Source organism: Orcinus orca, chromosome 21, assembly GCF_937001465.1.
Source record: "Orcinus orca chromosome 21, mOrcOrc1.1, whole genome shotgun sequence".
In the NCBI taxonomy this organism is placed as follows: Eukaryota; Metazoa; Chordata; class Mammalia; order Artiodactyla; family Delphinidae; genus Orcinus; species Orcinus orca.
The window spans coordinates 18,710,951-18,735,210 of NC_064579.1; positions in this window are offsets into that span (position 1 = coordinate 18,710,951).

Below are 24,260 nucleotides of genomic sequence, written 5' to 3' on the forward strand. Positions count from 1 at the left end.
GCATGTTGTGATATAACCAAAAGGTACAAAAGAACCAAGACTGCTGTCATTGTTACTCCACTAGTCAGTGTCCGTATTGGATGTGATTGCATGAGCCAACAGGCCCTGGAGTGTATGAAATGAACAGTGGGCATAAGCAGAATTTCTGCAGGAAGCTGGATCAGCTCTTTTAGATCACTGAGATTCTATCTGTGGTAAAGAAGCAGCAAATATGCTGCATGCATTGCTTGAAAGAGCACCAAGGGCTTTAGGGTAGAAAGACATCCCACTTCCTTTCAGCAGAGCATGAAATCACCCTATTACCTTTCACCAGGTTACTTACATAAAGAGATTGTACCTATTAAAAAAACGTCATGCATCCTTGTTTCTCCAAGGAAAATGATGACAAAACGGTGTCATTTCCCCTGCCTACTTCTTTGGGGTCACTTTTTGCTGTACTGCATTATGGTCAGCATGGGTTGGCCACGAGGTTAGATTGTTTGTCTGGATGACTGTGAAGTGGGTTTCCTTATACTAAGGATTTCTATTACAGAATCTTTGTTTTCTGGTTAATCCATGTCTAATCGGGAGAGAAAGTAGTGCAAACATGGTCATATACATCACATTTGTCACACGTTCACGTTGCTGAGCGTTGCCATACATAGTTTCCTTCCCTTTCCTGGGATAGATTTGTTTTATAATTGATGACTTATTTTTCAGTTAGGTTGTGCTTGTCTTCTGGCTGAGTCACACCCACTCAGTGTTTTTATTCTAATTTTTCTGCCCTTCTGCTCAGTTGGTGAAAGCTTTTCCACACTTGTTTTATTATCAGCCAAACTGAATGTCCCTTTAGTGTCTGACATTCCATTTTTAAACTGAGAATTGTGTCCAGGATTTTACAACACTTCTCATGTAGACATTAATTGCAATAAAAAAATAGCTGCCTGTTAGGAAGGTTGATTTGACATAATAATCCAAAATGGACTAATGGATATACAAAACATCCTGAGACTACCATGAGAGTTTAAAAATGAGAACAACATCCCATAAAGAATGGTGTTACCTAAACATTTGGGCCAAAATCTATATTTTTGATGTTTCTGTGTAGTGTAACATAGACAACCTCAATATATTTGTGTCCCAATTAAAATACATTTTAGAGATTCAAATTTCAGTTAAATAAATATTATTTTAGTTTCTAACTTGGGATATAAGATGTTCATCACCGTTATTTCTAACAGGGAATGATAAACTTACATATTTAACAAAAGAAATAGTACAGTACAGCATGTTCATACAATGGAATATTATACAGCATTTACAACATTTAAAAGTGTTTTTTAAATGATATGTCAAGTACTTATTCCAAAATAGTATGGGAAAATAACAGGGTTATTGTTATCTTCCATATATGATCACAACTATTTAATAGTAAGCATTAGAAAAAAATGCTGGCACAAAATACATCACAATACATCAAAAAATAAAAAAAATTTTGCTTTTAAAATTTTAAATTTAATTGTATTAAAATTTATTTGCTTTTAAATTTCATTGAAGTTTTTATTTGTTAAAATTATTTTATTAAACATTTTAAAAATTCTAAACCTAAAAAAAAATTTTATTGGGAAAAGAAGAATTGTTTTACACTTTTGCAAATCTCCTTAGCATGTGACTTACTAGACATCTGAATTCTCCAGTTTCTGCATTTAATATGTTGTGATACTCCCCATCATGAAGCCTCTGGAAAACTCCACTGTATTTACGAGAAAACAAGAGTAAAATGGCAAATGACATCTTAGTATTATCGCAAAAGTAGTTTTGACCTCATGTAACCACTGGCAGGCTTTCAGGGCCTCCCAGGTGTCCCTGGCCTGCCCTTTGAGAATCCATGGTCTAGGTCCTCTCTGAGCTAATTCTATAAGCTCTCCCAGTGAGCAACATGGGATTGTGCACCTGCCCCTCCTGAACCCTGATCTCTTCCAGTCACCTGCCCCAAACAATTCATTCTTCTAAGCTAAGGCATTATTTTCTATCAAAATGCAAATACCAGTGGGAGAGAGAACATACTAAGCTGTTAACAGCTATCAGTTCCTTAGTGTAAACAAATCTAATTCATTTCAACTTGTGAGTCCAGGAGAACAGAAAGGAGGTGACAGAGAGAGAAGAAGGGCCAGAAATAGGGTATGGAAAGACCCACCTCCCCAGCTGAGCATTAACATTTTCAGCAGGGCATGGGAGCAACCTGGTTTCGGGATACTTAGCCCACAGCTATGAAAAGAAGCCATTTCCTAATCTGTTTTAATTGCTTATCCTCAAGGGTTACCTGAGTTGCAGTACCCCTGTGGCTTCTAATATCCAATTTTGGATTCACTGATCCAGGAAATAGAAAGAGTTACAACCACTAATAAAAAGCCAACCAAAGGGCTTTGCTGGTGGCGCAGTGGTTGAGAGTCCGCCTGCCGATGCAGGGGACACAGGTTCGTGCCCAGGTCTAGGAAGATCCCACGTACCGCGGAGCAGCTGGGCCCGTGAGCCATGGCCGCTGACCCTGCGCGTCCAGAGCCTGTGCTCCGGAACGGGAAAGGCCACAACAGTGACAGGCCCGCGTACCGCAAAAAAAAAAAAAAAAAAAAAAAGCCAACCAAAATAAAACCCACTAATTTCTATGAAAAAGTATTTTTATTGATAACCATGCAGGAAGCTCTTTATTAATCTGTCTTCATCCTATTTTGTCTTTCAACTTCCTTTAAACCTAGAGATAGATGCCTTATGCTGCCTTAGTTCCTTATATTTTTCTTAAATAATTTTTTCTTCTAATTATGACTTATCCTTAGACATGAGTTGCTATTTCTTCATTCCTATGAAAGTAGCAGTTTCATTTGAGCATCTGCGCTGAGACCTTGGAAATTAAATTCTAGTCTTTGTTAACAGGGCAAAATGGAAATAGTGACATGTAATACATGACAATTCAGTATACTGGTAGTTTCTGCCAATGGAATTACTACAAACACACTTAATTGGGGGGAAAGCCCAATAAACTTTAGCTACTGACTCTGCAGGTCTTTGCATTATTAAGTGTTGATTTCTTCCCAAACTGGCTGCAGCAAGCACCTTCAGAGAGTAGAGCTGACTTCTTTGTGGGATGCATCTGATGGGATTGCTGGCCCAGTTACCTGGTGCTGGGTCCCTGAATGGTGAGTGATCTGCTGAGATTAGGTCATGTGTTCAGGCTGAGATTGGGTCACTCTAGGGCTGAGCTCAAATTATAGTTTTGGTGAAATGCTTGAGTTTAGTTGGGAGAAGTAAGTCACGCCAGGAGGGGAAGTGCAAGAGGTCAAGGTTAGGTGCAGGGAAGGTGGAGGCAAAATTACTTAGGACACACGTTGAGTAAAGGTGAGAATGATAATAGCGTGCTGCCTAGGGTGGCCTTTTAGTGGTAAAGAACTGGCCTGAGAGGGAAGAAGTTGTTTTGCAAACAAACTGGGCAGTCTTGTGCTGAGGGAGAATCAGCCGTTGTGGGCTGTGAATAAGTGTTCTGAGTCAACTGTACAAAATATTTTCTAAGTTACCATGTTCAAACAGTTGTCTATTTGCTGATGACATATCAGCAACATCACTAGAATATTCATCATTTTTATTTTCCAGTTACGAAGCAAAATTTTTGGAAAAATGCCTCTTAATAAAGAACATAAGCCGAGGATACGTGGCATGTCAGGAAAAATAATACTGATGAAGTTATTTGACTGGGGTTTAGCTATGATTTTCAAGAAAAATCTTCCAGTTCTTTGCTAATTACTATATTTATCTTTTGGTTAGTCAATTGGCTGTATAGTTCCCACCCCACCCCCCACAAGTATTGTAGGCAAGGAGTTTCCTCTCAGCCTCATTTACAGGAAACTGGCTTTACCAGCCTCCTGCTTTCACGTGCTGCTGCTTCAGAGGAGCCCCTGATCCACCAGTGGTCAGAGAAGCTGCTGCTGACAGAGTCCGTGGTCTGGTCAGCCCAGTGCTAAGGACATATTAGGACAAGTGGAGACTTTCTCTCTTATATAATCAGTTGAACAATCTTTTTTTAAAAACAGATTTTGAGAGGAAGGTGGACAGCTGCTCCAGACATTTTGGGAGTAGAGCAAGCAATCATGGATTTTCTCTTTGCAGAAATCTCTATAGATGGCTTCCTGTTAATGGGAAGAGTGTGCTTTTCTCTGATGCAGTGCTGCCTCTTCACGCTTACATATTTCCCTCTCCATCTTTGCCCTCCAGCCACACTGGTCCTCTTACAGCTCTGCTCACGACATGTCATCTCCTGCCGGAGGAGATGCTGGGAATTTCTACCCATTTACTCATTGTTGATCTCTCACTCACAAATCCTTTTCTTTAGAATCCTACCCGGATTCTCCAAACTGTCCTGTACTCTTAAAGTTCTCTGTTCCTTCGTGACATAGCACACACCTCATGGGCTATGCAATGTGTTTTAGCTTATGTGATTATTGGCGTGATGTTTTCTTCCCAGCAGATTGAGAGCAGGGTCTTCTGTCTGTTTTTGTTCACTGCTTCATCCCCAGTGCTTGCCACAGTGCCTGAAATATACTGGGAGCTCAATAAGTGCTAATGTATGAATGATGGAACAAGCAAACAAGCATTTATTGAGTACCTACTGTATTCCAGATACTGCTAAGTGATGGGAATACACCAATAAAATGTGTCCTGTCTTCAAGGAACTTGAGCTCCCATGAGAGACAGTCATGTTAGGAGATAAACTGCCACACAGCATGGTAAGAACTGCTATAGAGATGTGAAAACCAAAAATGAAGAAACCAATAGACACCACCACCAAAAAAAGAGAAACTGTGGGAACATAGAGTATGGAGCAACTAATTTTGCCAGTGGGTGTTGGGGAATGTGGGCAGAGATAGGGTGGAAAGAACCAGGCTTTGGGTCAGGCAGATCAGAGCTTGAATTCTAGTTCTGGTACTTAATTATCAGCCTCTCTGATTCTGTTCCTCTTCTGTAAAATGGGAGTAATAACACTTACTGATACTTACTCGGCAGGGAATTGTGAGACTTACCTAAAAATAATGCTGCTGCTAGCTGTGGGTCATTGCCCTTAAAATTTGGCTAAGATTTTTGTATATCTCTATTCTCTGCCAGTGCAAAGCCCAAAGTCCTTCTCCAATTGTCTGCACAATTTCATGGGGTTTATGTCTCATGGACATCCCCAACTTTGCTTTCCTCCTTTACTGAATTCTTGCTATCTGCTTGTTCTTTGTAGTTGTTTAAACTGAGAAAGTTTATGCCATCGAATTTCTGGAAGCTTTCTGAAATTTCGATTGGACATAAAATGACTTCAGAATTTTACATTTTTTGCAGTTCCTCATTAGCTACCATTACTCTCCAAACTCAACTAAAATTTACCTTGTCTTAAATGACAAGCTATGGTCTAACTGAAGAGTAATTTTAATTTGATAGTTGAAAAAACACTGTATTCCTCATGAGTACTCACATGCAGTTTTAACATGATTTTTTTGGGGGGTGGGGTGAGAGCAGAATTGAGAATGAGAAGTGTTCTTATCAGAGAATCCTGGATACTAGTACATTTTGTATATTTTTCCACAGAAGTATTGATTTTAATCAACTTTCAAGATGTAGCACCACATTTGTCAAAGCAGAACAATCAAACGTGCAGTGTTTTTCTTAGTGGAAGACTGGCTGTCATGAATGTGCTAACATATATTAGTTATCTATTAACCTCAACATGTAAGAAAGCACCAGATCATTAGCTTGTGTCTTGAAAAAACAGCAGCTAGCGGCAGCCTGACCCACGACGGTAGTGAGCTGAATCAGCAGAATGAGTGGCCTGTGAAGATGGCAGTTTGTGAGAAATGCCTGGCTGAGTGTGAAGCAGGGATCTTATTAAATGAATGCATATGATGCATAGTGTAATTATACCACTTATGGCAGGAAAATAGCACCATTTTATCAAACAGTGTGCTGTATACATCACAATTCATGGGATCGTCTATCTCTGGGATACTCTGTGAGTTTTGCAATTCTGGAAGGGTTTCAAGATAAGTTTTGATTAAGTTTTGGTGGTTATCTGGTTATTGAAGTGTAGCTTGATTGTGTGTATTTTTCCCCTTTTCTTTTAAGCTCTGACAATCTTGATTATTATTTCCCCTTGAGGAGTGGGAACAAAACAGCAAAGTAACTGTCACAACTTATTTCAGATGAATGGTTTTAAGTAGTTTGAACATGTTATCCCAGAGTTACCTCTCTGTAAGATTAGTGGAAGGCAGCAACACTATGAAGATCATGGTACCTGCTAGTGTTGATGTTTCTTTTTCTTTTCTTTTTTTTTTTTTTTTGCGGCCTCTCACTGTTGTGGCCTCTCCCGTTGCGGAGCACAGGCTCCGGACGCGCAGGCTCAGCGGCCATGGCTCACGGGCCCAGCCGCTCCGCGGCATGCGGTATCCTCCCGGACCGGGGCACGAACCCACGTCCCCTGCATTGGCAGGCAGACTCCCAACCACTGTGCTACCAGGGAAGCCCTGATGTTTCTTTTAATTGATTGCAACATTTTCTTCCTAAGGCTCAGATGCAGGATTTATTTCTTTTTCTCTCACAGTGCTTCTCATCTCATAATAAAACAACCATCATACTATCGATGTGGCTGGCCTCAGTGTTCAGTATTTAAGTGGCATGGGTGAAGGATCCATTTTGTGTTGCTGACCCACATTTTTACTGTGAGAAACATAAACCAAGGTCTGGAGTAGATAAGGCTTTGTGCTAAGCAAGAATGAAAAAGAATGCTGCTTATGGCTTATACCCACGTTGTAGACTATGATGAATAGTTTCACTCGCAATTACCAAAGAGTAGTCTATTATACATGTTTTTTTTGTTTTTTTTTTTTGCGGTACGCGGGCCTCTCACTGTTGTGGCTTCTCCCGTTGCGGAGCACAGGCTCTGGACGCGCAGGCTCCGCGGCCATGGCTCACGGGCCCAGACGCTCCGCGGCACGTGGGATCCTCCCGGATCGGGGCACGAACCCGTGTCCCCTGCATCGGCAGGTGGACTCTCAACCACTGCGCCACCAGGGAAGCCCCTATACATAGTTTTTGAATGTGCGATTTACCCACAAATATTTTGCAAATTACCTTCAACCTGTATATTTACATTTGTGATCTTCCTAACTATGACGCACAATCTGGATCTAGCCCTTATGGGATGTTTTAATGGGTAAGCAGTTGATTTATTTCACAGTTTTCAGGATTAATTTAAAAAGCATTTGTTGAGCACCAATTAAGTCTTGGGACCAATGCCGCACACTGGACTCAAGGAAACATAAGGAAACAAGGAAACATAAGACTCTCTCAAGGGTCTCACAGTTTAGTGCTGTAGAAATATATGAAAATATGGGACCCAGAGCAGGGAACCAACAATGTGTAGGACCCAGGAATGACACATTGTATGAAAGGCTGATATCTGACAGCCTGCTTACTTGTATTTATATATGAAAATTCTTAACGGAAGAATAAAATCTTCAGGATTGAAAGACATTTTAATTTTATCAAACTGGCCATTTCTTTTCTTTGCGCTCATAAACATGATTGACTGTGGAATGTTAGTGACAAGAAAAAAAAGCAACACAGGACAGACACATTGCTTTATTATGTCAAAAATAACCAACTAACCCATAGGAAAGACACATTGTGAAGTTTAGTTTTTAGATTGTATTAGAAGAATTAAGGAGAGTAAGATGTATAAAACCAAGAGCTAGAAGGATATTTTCCAGGAGACTAATTTTTAACTTTAGTCAGAGCGGAAGTCCGTGAAGCAGTGAAGTTAAATTACATTGCATTGCACTAATGTGTGTTACTCTGTGTTACACACACACAAATAAACACATATGTATATATGTTCACATGTATATACATGAACACACGCACATAGTTTCCTATGGTGGCAGTAACAAATTGCCAAACGCTGGCTTAAAACGAAAGAAATTTGTTCTCTCACAGCTCTGGGAGCTAACATTTTAAAATCAAGGTGTTGGTGGGGCCCTACTTTTACTGAAGGCTCTAGAGAAGAACCCTTCCTTGTCTTTTCCAGCTTCCAGTGGCTCTCAACACTGTGGTTTGTGGCCACATGACTCCGGTTTCTGCTTCCATCTTCACATGGCCTTCTCTGTGTGCTTCATCCTCCCCCTGCCTTTCTCTTATAAGGACCCTTGTCATTGGGTTTAGTGCCCACATGGATTATTCAGGATGATCTTATCTTGAGATCCTTAACTTAGTTATATCTGCAAAGATATATATATATATATATATATATATATATATATTTTTTTTTTTTTTTTCCAAATAAGATCACATTCACAGGTTCTGGGTAGACATATCATTTGGGAGGGGCAATATTTAACCTATATGCACACACACACATGTGTGTATATATAATATATATTACTAATATTAGTAATATGTATAATATATATTCGTGATATAAAATTGTTAATAGAAAAACACTGACCTTTCTATAGAAAAATTGGCCAAGTAGAAGACTAGATATTTCACTAAAAAGAAATACAAAATGGTTAATAGAAAATGAAAACTAGATTCAAAAGCATGAATAATGAGGTATATAAATTCACAAGATACAAATATTTTACCCTATTGGATTGATAGATATTTAAAAAATCAGTGTTATTGAGGGTGCAAGACAGGCATTTAAAAATATCAACGATGAAAATTATAGAATGCTGTATATCTTAATAAAATTGGAAGAAAAGAAAGAAAACAAAATGGGAATAGCCAAGAAAATGTAAAAAAATAAATTTTTCTCCCTCCCTCCCTCCCCCATTCCTTCCTTCTTTCCTTCTTTCTCATCACAGGGATCAGATCTGCATTGTGGTTTGGCAGCTCTCCCAGCCTCCTCCAGCCCCCCTCCCCATTTTCCCTCGTGGACATTTCTCCCAGTATATCTCTTGCATGTCTAATACCACTTTGGTGTCTGCTGCTCTGAGGACACAGACTTACAGTGTTCCAGGCAGAGGTTACACAGTGTAAAGGTCCTGAGGAGGTTGGCATTTTTGAGGATCATCAAGGAGGTTAGTGTGGCTTTCTTGAAGTAAAGAGGGGGAAGAGTAGTAGGAGATGAGGTCTAAGGTGCATCTGAAGTCCTTGCAGAGGAAAAATAATTGGCTTGGTTAATATAAAATCCTTTTTAAAGAGAGGGATCAAAAATGCTAAACAATGACATGTGTGTTAATTACAGAATTTAAGGGAAGGGCATTACAAACCCAGTACCTGACAGTCTTCTCATTAGCGGCATTCAACATCTGTCTAGGTAGTAATGTAAGTGGCCAAGTTCTGGGCCATTAAAATTTTGATGTAACCCATTAAGGCGACTTATGGACCGTAGTTCAAAGGGTGTTGCCATTGTACCTGTGAGAGTGGCAGCAGTAGAGTGTATTTTATGCAAATCTAATAGATTGGTAATGAATGATCCTGCTTAATAAGCTAGTTAAACCATTTGAGCCTTTACTCGAGAGTGATCATAAATGTCTTTTTCTAAAACTATTTTACAGTGCTAATCATTTAAGTGTAATAGCACTTAACATAATGCCAAGCACACAGCAAGCATTAAGTTTATTTTGTTATTGATGGTAAGGATGAAGATGGTGATTCTTACAAGGTGTTAGTCACTCAAAGGAGCCGCCAGATGCTACTGAATGATCCCGAAGTAAAGAGACTAGAAACTTTCTTTCTGGAGGTTTGTGACTTAAATCCCTGTTTCACTACAGACTGTAAACTTGACCTAGCCTGGACTGGATGGCACTTTCCACAGGGCCCTTAAATATTTTTACCTCCTCTCTTTTACCTCCATAACCCATAACAGGTCCTCTGCTTAACTCCTCAGAAGCAAAAGATTGGAAAATCCTTCTAAACTTTAGAGACAGAGCAACGCTCAGTCAAGTGATAAAAGCTTCGGAAATTAGTCTTGAATATTATCAGTGTATCAATTGAAGTCATCCAAAGTTCTTTTTCATACTAATTAGATACTCTTCAAAGGTGTAATTACCATTTAAGAATTACTTTGGAGTACAGGATAGACAATAGGTTTTTAATGTCTTTTAATGTCTTTCTGTGTTTCTTGTATTTCATTGGCATTTCCTTATTTCACCAGTGAATCACAGGAGTTTCAAGGACTTCCACCCCCCCACCCCTATAAGTTAAAATTCTAAACAGAGACTCAGCTCACATGAAGAACTAGATGTAATTACCAGGGAAAGTGTATAATAATTAAAAATGAGATGGCATGGATTGTCAGTCTGCCCCATGCTTCTCCTTCTACCACTACTTTGAGGAGAGAACTATTTCTGGCCCCAGAGGGGAGCTGCCTTGCAAAGAAGAGGAGGTAAAATGCAAAGCTTGGCAATGTGCTCATTGTCACCATCTGTGGCACAGCTGAGACTATGTCTGAGAAGCCCAGCCTCTCTGCTCTGCTCCATGTCATGTTTCTTGCTATCTTGTACCATCTCAGAAGGATGAGAATGGCATGGAAAAGAGTTCAAGTTTGTGAGCATGGCGTGGGGACATTTTAGGGAAGAGTGTAAGTTTTGTGACCAGAGTAAAAAAACCTGTCTGCTCTTGCAGGGTTATAATGAGCTGCCCAGAAGGCAATGAACTTCTTTTCTGGGTGGGCAATTGACACAGGCCTAACGATATGGAGGGTAGCCCCTGGCTCACAAACCTTCAGTGTCTTGCCGTTTCTCTTTGGATAAAGTACAATTCCTTAAAATGGCCTCTAGACCCATTAAGATCTGCCCCTGCCTATTTAATCCAGTCTTGCCTTTCACAAGCTCCTCTGTTCCATTTACTTCCTTCATCCCTTATATTCTCTTTGCTTCTTCCCAGTGTAAGGGCTTTGCATGTTCTAGACCCTCTGCCTGGAACACTATTCCATTCTCTCTTTGTCTCAACAACTCCAATTCCTTCTTTAGATCATATCTGCGTCACTGCTTCCCAAGAAAACCCTCCCTGCCCTCTGCCTGGCCCAGGGCCTCCCAGGGGCCTCTTCCTTGCTGTGTGTATCCATCTGTCCATGTGAATATTTGATTAAAGTCTCCCCCTGCCCCCACCTCCCACTAGAGCATGCACCCCTCAGGACAGGCACTGGGTCTGGTTTTACTAACCAGTGGATCTCCAGAACATAGCACAGAGAAGGGAAAAAGTGCTCAATGAACATTTGTTGACCCAATGCCTGAGCAACTGTTTTAGAAGGATTGCTCTGTCCCTCACTGCGCAGGAGGCCAGGCTTGGGTGCACTCTGTTGTTCTAAATGATTCAATGAGTGGCACGTGATGCTTTGGAGAGCATCCTGTCCAGAGAGTCAGGTACCTGCAATCCTTTCTCAGTTCTACTATTAATGAGCTTTCAGACTTTGGGCAGGTTGTTTAATGTCTTTATGTCTCCTCATATGTAAAATAGGATTGTCAGTATATGCTTTATTTACCTTACCAAGTTATCCTTTTATACCAAGAATATTAAAGGTCTAGGTAATATTTGTGTGATCCAGACATTATCAGGTAAAAAGGAATTGGTTATAGGCAGTTGCTTGCTCCCATAGACAGAGATTCCTAAAAATGTATTTGAAAGTTGGAAAACAGTTATAAGGGTTACATTTCCAGAGAACTAAAATGCTTTAAAATTCTGAATAATGGGTTGTTATGTGCTGCCTCTCTCAGATTCAGACATTCTATGAGGTGGGTAAGACCGTTGCACGTGTCCAGTACAGAAGGTCACCAGCTATCCCTGGGGATGGGAAGGGTGATCCAAGTATCTCCCCTTCTCTTGGGCTGACTGTGTCTCCTGCCCTTTGCCATAGCAGCCAAAGCATTTACTCATCTTTAGGTAGTTGGAGAAAGGTGTAGGAAAAAGGGGTTCTATCTCTGTCACCCATGGTAGTTGCAAAAATGACCTTAATGTTTATATTTACAGCCTTTTCTGTGTAATATTATAGAGCCCTCCCAGTCTGATTTTAAGCTTAGTCGTGTACATTAGTGTCAAGGTTCTCCAGAGAAACAGAACCAATAGGCTCTATCTGTCTGTCTGTCTATCTGTGTATCTATCTGTCTATCTCTCCAGGTTGGAATCATCATTGTTATCCTCATGGACTCTGGACTAGTCTTACCTGCCAGAGTGCTTTAGGTAGCTAGCTGTGCATTGTCAATCTCTCACATTTCACCAACTTATATATACCTGTCTTGTGTTAACAACCAGTAGGGACCATAAAGGGGAAGGATGTCAAACTCGTATCCGACTCATATCCATCTCTATGTCTGTGAAGGAGGCTGATCTTGAGTATTTCAGCAGTGTTCCATAGCAAAGTGAGAAGTGGCCCATGGAAGGGCAGGGGGTATGGAGTGGGAGGAGAGGCCTGAAGTTTTACTTCAAAAGCATTTGAACACTCAGCCCCTGGTTCAAGTCATCGTAGTCAGGATAGGCTAGGTTTTGGTTAGAATAAATAACCATATATCTTGATGCCCTAACTGCAAAGCTGTTTCTTGGTCACGCTACATATCTGACATTGGTCCAGATAGGTCTGTTCCACATGGTCACTCAGGAATACAGGCTGACAGAGGCACCATCTCAATACATGCTTTCATGACCTGTGGTCGGGGAAGAGAATGTGCTGATTCCTGCACTGGCCCTTTGCCTGGAAGTGACACATGTCACTTCTACTCATGGTTCATGCCTAACTTGCTGCATGGATAAACTGTCTTCAAAGGAGTGGGGTGTTGTAACCAACTTTTATGATTCTCTAATTGATAATTTGGCATTCATTAATCATAGGTCCAGACCAATGACCAAAGTTGTTTACATCTATCCATCTTTTGAGGGAGCGCAGTAATTGAATGACAAACTCTCCAATCATGAACGCCAACATCTGTGTTTCAGTTTTTGCCCAGTAGGGGACAGCCCCACTTAACAACTTCTAACCACTGCGGTAGCAAAGGCCTTTGCCTGCAGTCCTCTCATTCCTCCTGCCTCCTGACTGGCCCTGGTGCTTACCCATGTGGCCCTACATGGTGTGGCCTGCCTCCTTTTCTTGGGAGCTGTAAGTAATAAATTCTTCTTTCAAAGACAGTTGTCTCTGTGTCTGTCACCTTATCATATCTTATTAAAACAAATCCTCGGTACCAATCTTGAAACATGGGAAATGCAATCCTATTACATGACTGGAAAGAGAAATGGAATATTTGTGGATGATCCTAACGGCTAACACATTGGGTTACTGCTGTGTTCCAGGTATAAACGTGATCTTGCCTGACACTCGCCTCAGTTCATAACCTTTGCCACCTGGCATGCTAAAGCTTATGTTTATGTTGGAAGCAATGGCTCCTTTAACCACTCTGCTATCTTGCCTTTTACTTGTAAACTGAAAACACTATGATATTTACTAGCTTTTGGTGTTTTGTGAAATGGGTAGGGGGGATGATATTATTTCTCATCCTTTGAAAAGGCAAAAACTGAGGCACAGAGATGACCTTGTTCTAATATCCCGTGGTTATCCAATGCTAGGTCAATCTGAAGACCCAGGTCTCATACTGGCATCTTCACAAAACCATGGTCCCAGGAGTTGTTTCATTTTAATCCAAACAGAAGACACATTTAGACTCCCAATAGCTAATGGCCTGAAGTCCAAGGTTTTTTCTAAATTGGTCGAGATAGCACTGATAAATACTGAAAAATTTTTGAAACAAAAATTCATGATGCAAGAGCAAAACATTTCTCTTAAGCTTTCAGCCAGACTGAAAAATCTGCACACTTGATTTTGAGTCTGGGGGAAATTGAGACAAAAAACTTCACAGGCTTAATCCAGAGCCCCCATCTCAGTAGAGACCTCAAAACCCTTCAGGACACAACGTTCCAAAGACAGCATGTTGCCAGTAACAGAAAAAGCAGAACAATGAGCAAACCAGCTGTCTGTCCACAGAAGAGAACACTCTCAAATGCTTGGCAATACTCCCTGTCTGTGCAGCTCCCTCTTTCAGCCCGGATGGTTTTCTCTGTTGCACGGTGTGCATGCTTCTTGACATTAAAGACATCACTAGGGGAGGGTTGGGTTGTGCGACTCTTCCTCTTTCCAACTCCTGAAGCTTGGCTTATGCAGCTCAAGAGTCCCCCACAGCCCTGGCATCTGGTTTCCTTCTGGGAGGCATCTGCCTGTTGAAAGAACAGGAGGCTGGAAGAAGAGTAGATAGAATAGGATCTGCAGGGCTCAGATTCTTAGGGGAAAAGCACATGACCTTGGCCCCGTGGTTCTGTTCATGAGAGACTTTAAGTAGAGATCCTGTTGATTCCTATAAGAAGTTTGGACAAACTGTAATGATGCTGTTGGAAGAAAAGCTTCTGAACACTGGGAAAATCCATATCATAAACGAAAGAAGCCTTTTGTATGCGCCCTAAAAAGTATACTCAACAAATAACTGCATGCTGTTCTGCCCTCTGAAAAGTGAAATGACTAGAATTTTTTTTAATACCATTTCTGAGATTTCCTGAGAGAGTTGATATACATGTTCTACTAAATTCAAAGCACCATCTTCCTCTAATTGTTTTCAATATTTCTTCATATTGTTAGCATATTTCAGAAAAGCACTGGCAGATTGCTTTCCTAGAGGGAATAGAAGAGAAAAAAATTCCATGATTTAATCTCTTAAAAGATGAGAAAAAAAAAATCAAAACATCTAAATTCAGTGGTGGCTTCTTCTAGTTCATACATTAACATCTAAATAACATCCAGAAGTATGCTGTCTTAATGTTTACAAAACTAGATCACAAATTTAAAAAAATTGTTTTTGTTATTAATGTTCTAAGAAATACTTGATGTGAAATTTCTGATCTTCTTTAGAGCAGGGTTCCCAAATTATTAGAGAAATAAGTTCCTAAAATAAGGCTACTAAGTTCTGGTAAAGTCAGAATATTCAGAGGAAAGACATAGCATGACTGATGAGGAATATACAAAGGTTTGGTGCGTCAGAAACATTTTCTATATTGAATGCCTTTAGATTGGATCCTGTTATTGACTGAATGTTTGGATCCCTCCCAAAATTCATATGTTGAAGCCCTAACCCCCATTGTGATGGTATTTGGATGTGGGGCCTGTGGGAGGTAACTAGATTCTTTTTTACATTTTTTTTTTTAATAGATCGTTACTGGAGTATAATTGCTTCACAATACTGTGTTAGTTTCTATTGTACACCAAAGTGAATCAGCCATAGGCATACACATGTCCCCATCTTCCCTCCCTCTTGCGTCTCCCTCCCACCCTCCCTATCCCACCCCTCTAGGTGGTCACAAAGCACCGAGCTGATCTCCCTGTGCTATGTGGCTGCTTCCCACTAGCTATCTATTTTACATTCGGTAGTGTATATATGTCCATGCCACTCTCTCACTTCTTCCCAACTTACCCTTCCCCCTCCCCATGTCCTCAAGTCCATTCTCTACGTCTGCGTCTTTGTTCCCGTCCTGCCCCTAGGTTCTTCATGACCTTTTTTTTGTTTTAAGATTCCATATATATGTATTAGCATACGGTATTTGTTTTTCTCTTTCTGACTTACTTCACTCTGGATGACAGACTCTAGGTCCATCCACCTCACTACAAATAACTCAATTTCATTTATTTTTATAGCTGAGTAATATTCCATTGTATATATGTGACACATCTTCTTTATCCATTCATCTGTCAGTGGACACTTAGGTTGCTTCCATGTCCTGGCTATTGTAAATAGAGCTGCAATGAACATTGTGGTACATGACACTTTTTGAATTATGGTTTTCTCAGGGTGTATGCCCAGTAGTGGGATTGCTGGGTCATATGGTAGTTATATTTTTAGTTTTTAAAGGAACCTCCGTACTGTTCTCCATAGTGGCTGTATCAATTTACATTCCCACCAACAGTGCTGGAGGCTTCCGTTTTCACCACACCCTTTCCAGCATTTATGGTTTGTAGATTTTTTGATAATGGCCATTCTGACCAGCGTGAGGTGATACCTCATTGTAGTTTTGATTTGCATTTCTCTAATAATTAGTGATGTTGAGCAGCTTTTCTTGTGCCTCTTGGCCATCTGTATGTCTTTCTTGGTGAATTGTCTATTTAGGTCTTCTGCTCATTTTTTAATTGGATTATTTGCTTTTTTGATATTGAGCTCCATGAGCTGTTTGTATATTTTGGAGATTAATCCTTTGTCTGTTGATTTGTTTGCAAATATTTTCTCCCATTCTGAGGGTTGTCTTTTTGTGTTGTTTATGGTTTCCTTTGCTGTGCAAAAGCTTTTGAGGTTAATTAAGGCCCATTTGTTTATTTTTGTTTTTATTTCCGTTACTCAAGGAGGTGGGTCAAAAAAGATCTTGCTGTGGTTTATGTCAAAGAGTGTTTTTCCTATATTTTCCTCTAAGAGTTTTATAGTGTCTGGTCTTACATTTACGTCTTTAATCCATTTGGAGTTTATTTTTGTGTGTGGTCTTAGGGAGTGTTCTAATTTCATTCTTTTACATGTAGCTTTCCAGTTTTCCCAGCACCACTTATTGAAGAGGCTGTCCTTTCTCCATTGTATGTTCTTGCTTCCCATGTCATAAATTAGGTGCCCATATGTGCGTGGGTTTATCTCTGGGCATTCTATCCTGTACCATTGATCTATATTTCTGTTTTTGTGCCAGTACCATACTGTCTTGATTACTGTAGCTTTGTAGTGTAGTTTGAAGTTGGGGAGCCTGATTCCTCCAACTCTGTTTTTCTTTCTCAAGCTTGCTTTGGCTATTCGGGCTCTTTTGTGTTTCCATACGAATTATAAAATATTTTGTTCTAATTCTGTGAAGAATGCCATTGGTAGTTTGATAGGGATTGCATTGAATCTGTAGATTGCTTTGGGTAGTATTGTCATATTCACAATATTGATTCTTCCAATACAAGAACATGGTATGTTTCTCCATCTGTTTATGTCATCTTTGATTTCTTCCATCAGTGTTTTATAGTTTTCTGAGTATAAACCTTTCACCTCCTTAGGCAGGTTTATTCCTAGGTATTTTATTCTTTTTGTTGTGATGGTAAATGAGATTGTTTCCTTAATTTCTCTTTTTGATTTTTTGTTGTTGGTGTACAGCAATGCCAGAGATTTCTGTGCATTAATTTTGTGTCCTGCAACCTTACCAAATTCATTGATTAGTTCTAGTAGTTTTCTGGTGGCAGCTTTAGGATTTTCTATGTATAGTATATGTCATCCGCAAACAGTGACAGTTTTACTTCTTCTTTTCCAATTTGTATTCCTTTTATTTCTTTTTCTTCTCTGATTGCTGTGGCTAGGACTTGCAAAACTATGTTGAATAAGAGTGGCCAGAGTGGACATCCTTGTCTTTTCCCTGATCTTAGTGGAAATGCTTTCAGTTTTTCACCATTGAGTATGATGCTTGCTATGGGTTTGTCATATATGGCCTTTATTATGTTGAGGTAGGTTCCCTCTGTGCCCACTTTTTGGAGAGCTTTTATCATAAATGGGTGTTGAATTTTGTCAAAAGCTTTTTCTGCATCTGTTGAGATGATCATATGGTTTTTATTCCTTAATTTGTTAATGTGTTGTATCACATTGATTAATTTGCATATATTGAAGAATCCTTGCATCCCTGGGATAAATCCTACTTGATCATGGTGAATGATCCTTTTAATGTGTTGTTGGATTCTGTTTGCTAGTATTTTGTTCAGGATTTTTGCATCTATATTCATAAGTGATATTGGTCTATAATTTTCTTTTTTTGTGATGTCTTTTTCTGGTTTTGGTATCAGCGTGATGGTGGCTTCATAGAATGAATTTGGGAGTGTTTCTCCCTCTGCAATTTTTTGGAAGAGCTTGAGAAAGATTGGTATTAGCTCTTCTCTAAATGTTTGATAGAACTCACCTGTGAAGCCACCTGGTCCTGGACTTTGGTTTATTGCAAGATTTTTAATTATGGTTTCAATTTCATTGCTTGTGATAGATCTGTTTATATTTTCTAATTCTTCCTTGTTCAGTCTTGGAAAATTGTACCTTTCCAAGCATTTGTCCATTTCTTTGTATAGTTGTTTGTAGTAGTCTCTTATAATCCTTTATATTTCTGTGGTGTCCGTTGTGATTTCTCCTTTTTTATTTCTATTTTTATTGATTTGCATCCTTTCCCTTTTTTTCTTGATGAGTCTGGCTAAGGGTTTATCAATTTTGTTTATCTTCTCAAAGAACCAGCTTTTAGTTTCATTGACCTTTGCTATTATTTTCTTCATTTCTATTTCGTTTCTGCTCTGATTTTTATGATTTCCTTCCTTTTACTGACTTTGGGTTTTCTTTGTTCTTCTTTCTCTAGTTGTTTTAAGTGTAGGGTTAGATTGTTTATTTGAGATTTTTCTTGTTTCTGAGGTGAGATTGAATTGCTATAAACTTCCCTCTTAGAAATGCTTTTGCTGCATCCCATATGTTTTGGGTCGTCGTGTCTTCATTGTCATTTGTTTCTATGCATTTTCTAATTTCTTCTCTGATTTCTTCAGTCATCTCTTGGTTATTTAGTAGTGGACTGTTTAGCCTCCTTGTATTTGTGTTTTTTACAGTTTTTTTTCCCTGTAATTGATTTCAAATCTCATAGCATTGTGGTCAGAAAGGATTCTTGATATGATTTCAATTTTCTTAAATTTTCCAAGGCTTGATTTGTGACCCAAGATATGATCTATCCTGGAGAATGTTCCATGTGTACTGGAGAACAAAGTGTATTCTGCCACTTTTAGGTGGAATGTTCTATAAATAGCAATTAAATCTGTCTGGTCTATTGTGTCATTTAAAGTTGTGTTTCTTTAATTATTTTCTGTCTAGATGATCTGTCCACTGGCGTAAGTGATGTGTTAAAGTCCCCTACTATTATTGTGTCATTGTCAATTTCTCCTTTTATGGTTGTTAACATTTGCCTTATGCATTGAGGTGCTCCTATGTTGGGTGCACAAACATTTATAATTGTTATATCTTCTTCTTGGATTGATCCTTTGATCATTATGTAGTGTTCTTCTTTGACTCTTTAATAGTCTTTAAATAAGTCTATTTTATTGGATATGAGTATTGCCACCCAAGCTTTCTTTTGATTTCCATTTGCATGGAATATCTTTTTCCATCCCTTCACCTTCAGTCTGTATGTGTCCCTAGGTCTGAAGTGGGTCTCTTCTAGGCAGCATATATATGGGTCTTGTTTTTGTATCCATTCAGCCAGTCTGTGTCTTTTGGTTGGGACATTTAATCCATTTACATTCAAGGTTATTATTGGTATATATGTTACTATTTCCATTTTCGTAATTGTTTTGGGTTTGTTTTTGTGGGTCTTTTTCTTTTCTTGTGTTTCTCACCTAGAGAAGTTTCTTTAGCGTTTGTTGTAAAGCTGGTTTGGTGGTGCTGAATTCTCTTAGCTTTTGCTTGTCTAAAAAACTTTTGACTTCTCCATCAAATCTGAATGAGATCCTTGCTGGGTAGAGTATTCTTTGTTGTCAGTTTTTCTCTTTCATCACTTTAAGTATGTCCTTCCACTCCCTTCTGGCTTACAGAGTTTCTGCTGAAAAATCTGCTGATAACCTTATGGGGATTCCTTCATATGTTATTTTTTGTTTTTCCCTTGTAGCCTTTTTTTTTTTGCGATACGCGGGCCACTCACTGTTGTGGCCTCTCCTGTTGTGGAGCACAGGCTCTGGATGTGCAGGCTCAGTGGCCATGGCTCACGGGCCCAGCCGCTCCACGGCATGTGGGATCCTCCTGGACCGGGGCACGAACCCGTGTCCCCTGCATTGGCAGGTGGACTCTCAACCACTGCACCACCAGGGAAGCCCTCCCTTGTAGCTTTTAATATTTTTTTTCTTTGGATTTAATTTTTGTTAGTTTGATTAATGTGTGTCTTGGTGTGTTTTTCTTAGGGTTTATCCTGTATGGGACTCTCTATGCTTCCTGGACTTGGGTGACTATTTCCTTTCCCATGTTAGGGAATTTTTCGACTATCATCTTTTCAAATATTGTCTCAGACCCTTTCTTTTTCTCTTTTTCTTCTGGGAGCCCTGTAAGTTGAATGTTGGTGTGTTTAGTGTTATCCCCGATTTCTCTGAGATTGTCTTCAATTCTTTTCATTCTTTTTTCTTTATTCTGCTCTTTGGCAGTTATTTCCACCATTTCATCTTCCAGCTCACTTATTCTTTCTTCTGCCTCAGTTATTCTGTTATTGATTCCTTCTAGTATATTTTTCATTTCAGTTATTGTGTTGTTCATCTCTCTTTGTTTGTTCTTAATTCTTCTAGATATTTGTCAAGCATTTCTTTTATTTTCTCAATGCGTGTCCATTCTATTTCTGAGATTCTGGATCACCTTTACTATTATTACTCTGAATTCTTTTTCAGGTAGAGTGCTTATTTCCTCTTCATTTACTTGGTCCTGTAGGTTTTTACCTTGCTCCTTCATCTGTGACATATTTTTTTCGCTGTCTCATTTTTTTTTTTTTTTTAATGAGTGTGATTGTTTCCTGTCTTACTGGTTGTTTGTCCTGAGGCTTCCAGCACTGGAGTTTGTAGGCTGTTGGGTAGAGCTGGGTCTTGTTGCTAAGATGAGGACCTCTGTGAGACCTCACTCTGATAAATATTCCCTGGGGTCTGAGGTTCTCTGTTAATCAAGTGGTTCCCACATGGAACTCCCACCGCAGGAGCTTTGGCCCAACCCCCGACTCATGAGCCAAGATCCCGCAAGCCATGTGGGGTGGCAAAAAGAAAAAAAAAAGAGAGAGAACAATAACAAGGTAAAAAATAAAATTAGACTAGGACACTAACAGATATGTTAGAAATAATATAAAAATAAAAATATAGGTGAATCAACAACCAGAAGGTACAACAGTACCATAATAGTAAAAAAGAGGAGGATGGAAAAGAGAAAAAAAAAAAAAAGAAAAGGAAAAAAAAGCAGGGAAAAGGAGTTGGCTGTGGAGGGCAGGGCCTAAGCAAGGTTTGGGTGGTGGGTGGGGCCTATGCTCAGGACCCACAGGGCTGGAAAAGGCCCTGGGGGCTGTGGGGGATGGGGCTTAGGCTCAAGGAACAGAAGGGGCCCAGGTGTGGCCCCACCCCACGTCTCAGAGGGCCTCACCTGGGAGTCCAGCAGGCTTCCTGGGCTTGAGTGGGCAGGGCAAATGTCCTCCACTCCTCTCCTGCTCCTCCTGTCCTGGAGGGCCCCTCCCACCTACCTCTCCTGTTCTCCCCTCTGCCTCCTTCCTATGCCCCCAGGACCAATGCGACTGGGGGTGGGGGGGGCCTGGAGAGCAGGGGACTGGCCTGGGAGCTCGGCAGCCTCCCCAGCCTGAGTGGGTGGGGCAGTCACCCTCCAGCTCCTCTCTCGCTCCTCCTGGAGGGCCCCTCCCTCCTGCCTCTCTTGATCTCCCCGGCCTCAGGGGCTCCGATCCTGTCTGGTCTCCACTTCTCCTCCCGCCGCTGTCCCCCCACGTCCTACCGGTTCACTTTGTGGTTCTTCCCGTCTCCTTCGTCATCAGGGTCGCCCACCAGTGGCTGGCAGGCACCCTAGTAGTTGTGGGGAGATGCTAACTTGGTGTCTTCCCACACCACCATCTTCGGTAATTAGATTTAAATGAGGTTATGAGGATGGTGCCCTCATGATGGGATTAATGCCTTTATAAGAAGAGGTGGAGACTTGGGAGCTTTCTCTTGCCCCACAGCACACAAAAAAGAGGTCATGAGAGGATACAGGGAGATGGCTCTGTCCTCAAGCCAGGAAGAGGTACGTCACCAAGAACCAAATCTGCTGGCATCTTGGTCTTGGACTTTCCAGCCTCCAGAACTGTGAGAAGTAAAAGTCTGTTGTTTAAGCCATGTGGTCTACAGGATTTTGTTATAGTAGTCTGAACTAAGACAGACTCTAACCTGGATTATGCAAATGAGGGGTGAGATTAGCCTCATCCCTACAGAAAAAACGTAGTGGCATTTGAAAACCTGGGACATCTCTCTCAAAGTACTAAACATTCCAGAAGAGGTCATCTGTTCTCATGGCCCTTATTGGATCTTTGTTCTTTCTAGCACAGATTAAAAATGCTTTTATAGATCACTCTTGATTTCATGATTTTAAAAGATGATTGAGAGGAACAAAATAAAAGGAAATTTTCTTTAGATCGATGCTTTTCTCTGATGCCTCAAAAATATCAAGATAATTAGATAATCGCTTGATCTGCTTTTGTTGCAGGTATTCTCAGGTTTGAAAGTAAGTTGGTTTCGAGAAAGACCTCATTTAACTCTAATTATAAGAACTGAAGGTATACATGGCACCTGAAAAGGCTGAGGGGAACCCCTAATTAAAGTGGTCATATCAGAGGTAGTGTAGGACTCAGCCCTCAGTGCTCAGCTGTGCTGTTAGTCACATTTTCTTCTGAGTCTGTATGAAAACTATTCCCCTTCACAAGTAATGTCAGCCTTCTTGAGTTAGGTTCAAACAGGCACTTGCCAAGCCTCGTGGTTTCTTGCTGTCACTGAGTAGCTGGGGTCCTCCCATTTGTTTTTGTCATCACTCACAGCTTTCTTCATTTCCAGCTTCCTTCTAATCAGCCTACTCACTTCCAGGGTAGCTTCTCTTCAGTTGGTTCTTTTTTTTTTTTAAAAAGATTTTTTGATGTGGACCATTTTTTAAAGTGTTTACTGAATTTGTTACAATATTGCTTCTGTTTTATGTTTTGGGTTTTTGGCTGTGAGGCATGTAGGATCTTAGCTCCCCAACCAGAGATTGAACCCACACCCCTTGCTTTGGAAGGTGAAGTCTTAACCACTGGACCACCAGGGAAGTCCCTCAGTTGGTTCTTAAGCAGTTGTTGCTGTTAGATCTTTCTTGCTTCATCAGGGGATTATGGCAGTCTCTTGATGCCTCCTGAATCAAGACCCCAGTTCTGGTTTGTTGTAAAGCTCTTCCCTTGACCTTGACACATGGCCTTGCTTCCTTTCATACTCCTCATCCTCAAATCACGCCTTGTTCTTTTGGTTTCTTTGCTTAAATCCAGGAAGCATGTGATGGTGTAACATGCATCAGTGTGAGAATTAGGACAACTGGTTTCTAGTCTCAGCTCGGAAAACACCAGACTGTATAGCTTTGGGAAAGTGACTTAGAGCTTCAGGCTAGTGGCTATTTCTAGCAATTATCATGAGATTTCAGATGAGTCAACAAAAACTGTTGGTTCTGAGCATAAACGCTAAGTGAGAACTTATATCATAGAACCTCAAATCTTATCTCCTCCAGGGAACTTTTAATGCTCCCTAGGAAGGAAGTATTGTAGTCTGGTCTGGCTGTTGGTGACAGTGGTTGTGGTGGTGTTTGCCAAATGAATTCTCTACGTGTATCCAGATATCACCTGGGATTTCCCTGCTCCTATGATCTAGATAAGAGAAGCCTAACAAGCATGCCTCTTCCTATAGCTGCTTAGTTTATGGTTTGTATCACTTTCTTATGTGTGATAACCCTGTCCCACATGGCATCCATTCAGCTATAAAATTCCACCTCTTCTTTGATTTCCATATAAAACCACACTCATCCAAGGCAAGATGCATGGAGATTTGAAGGAGATGTAAATACAGAGGACTTCTAGGTGAATATTAGATTACATTAGTCTTAAATATTCCCCCCAACCCTGCCCTCCCCAGTCCATATGCTCTATATCCCTGAGATGGAACTTGATAAAAGGGGCTATTTTTCTCCATAAATGTAGCTCGTAAAAGGGATTTTGAGAGCTTTTAAAATATGATCTAAGAACTATTTATTTTAGAAAACTCATTTTTAGGCCATTTTAGAAAATTCATTCACTCATTCATTCTAGGTTTCAGAAGGAATTATGAAAACCATTCAGTATTGCCACCCTCTCTGCCCCCTACTCCCCACCACCAACACACAAATGAAGGAATTCTCCAAATAATGGAAGCCAAATGTTTTTGCATGTGAATCATGTAGTTTTCAGTCAGGCGTTTGACCATCTGTGTCTGTTTGGACTTCTATTCTTTGTGCGTCGTGTACCACTAATACTAGTGTGATCCTTCTAGAGAGGGCAAGTAGCTGATCGATGAAGATGAAGAGCCAAAGCACACAAAACAAATCCTACAGCTTACGAAAATATTCCCAAGCTCTGCAAGATTGGCTTTCATTTTTCCAGTAGACATTACTGAAACTTACAAACAGAAGAAATGAGCACAGGAAGGAGCCTCCAGA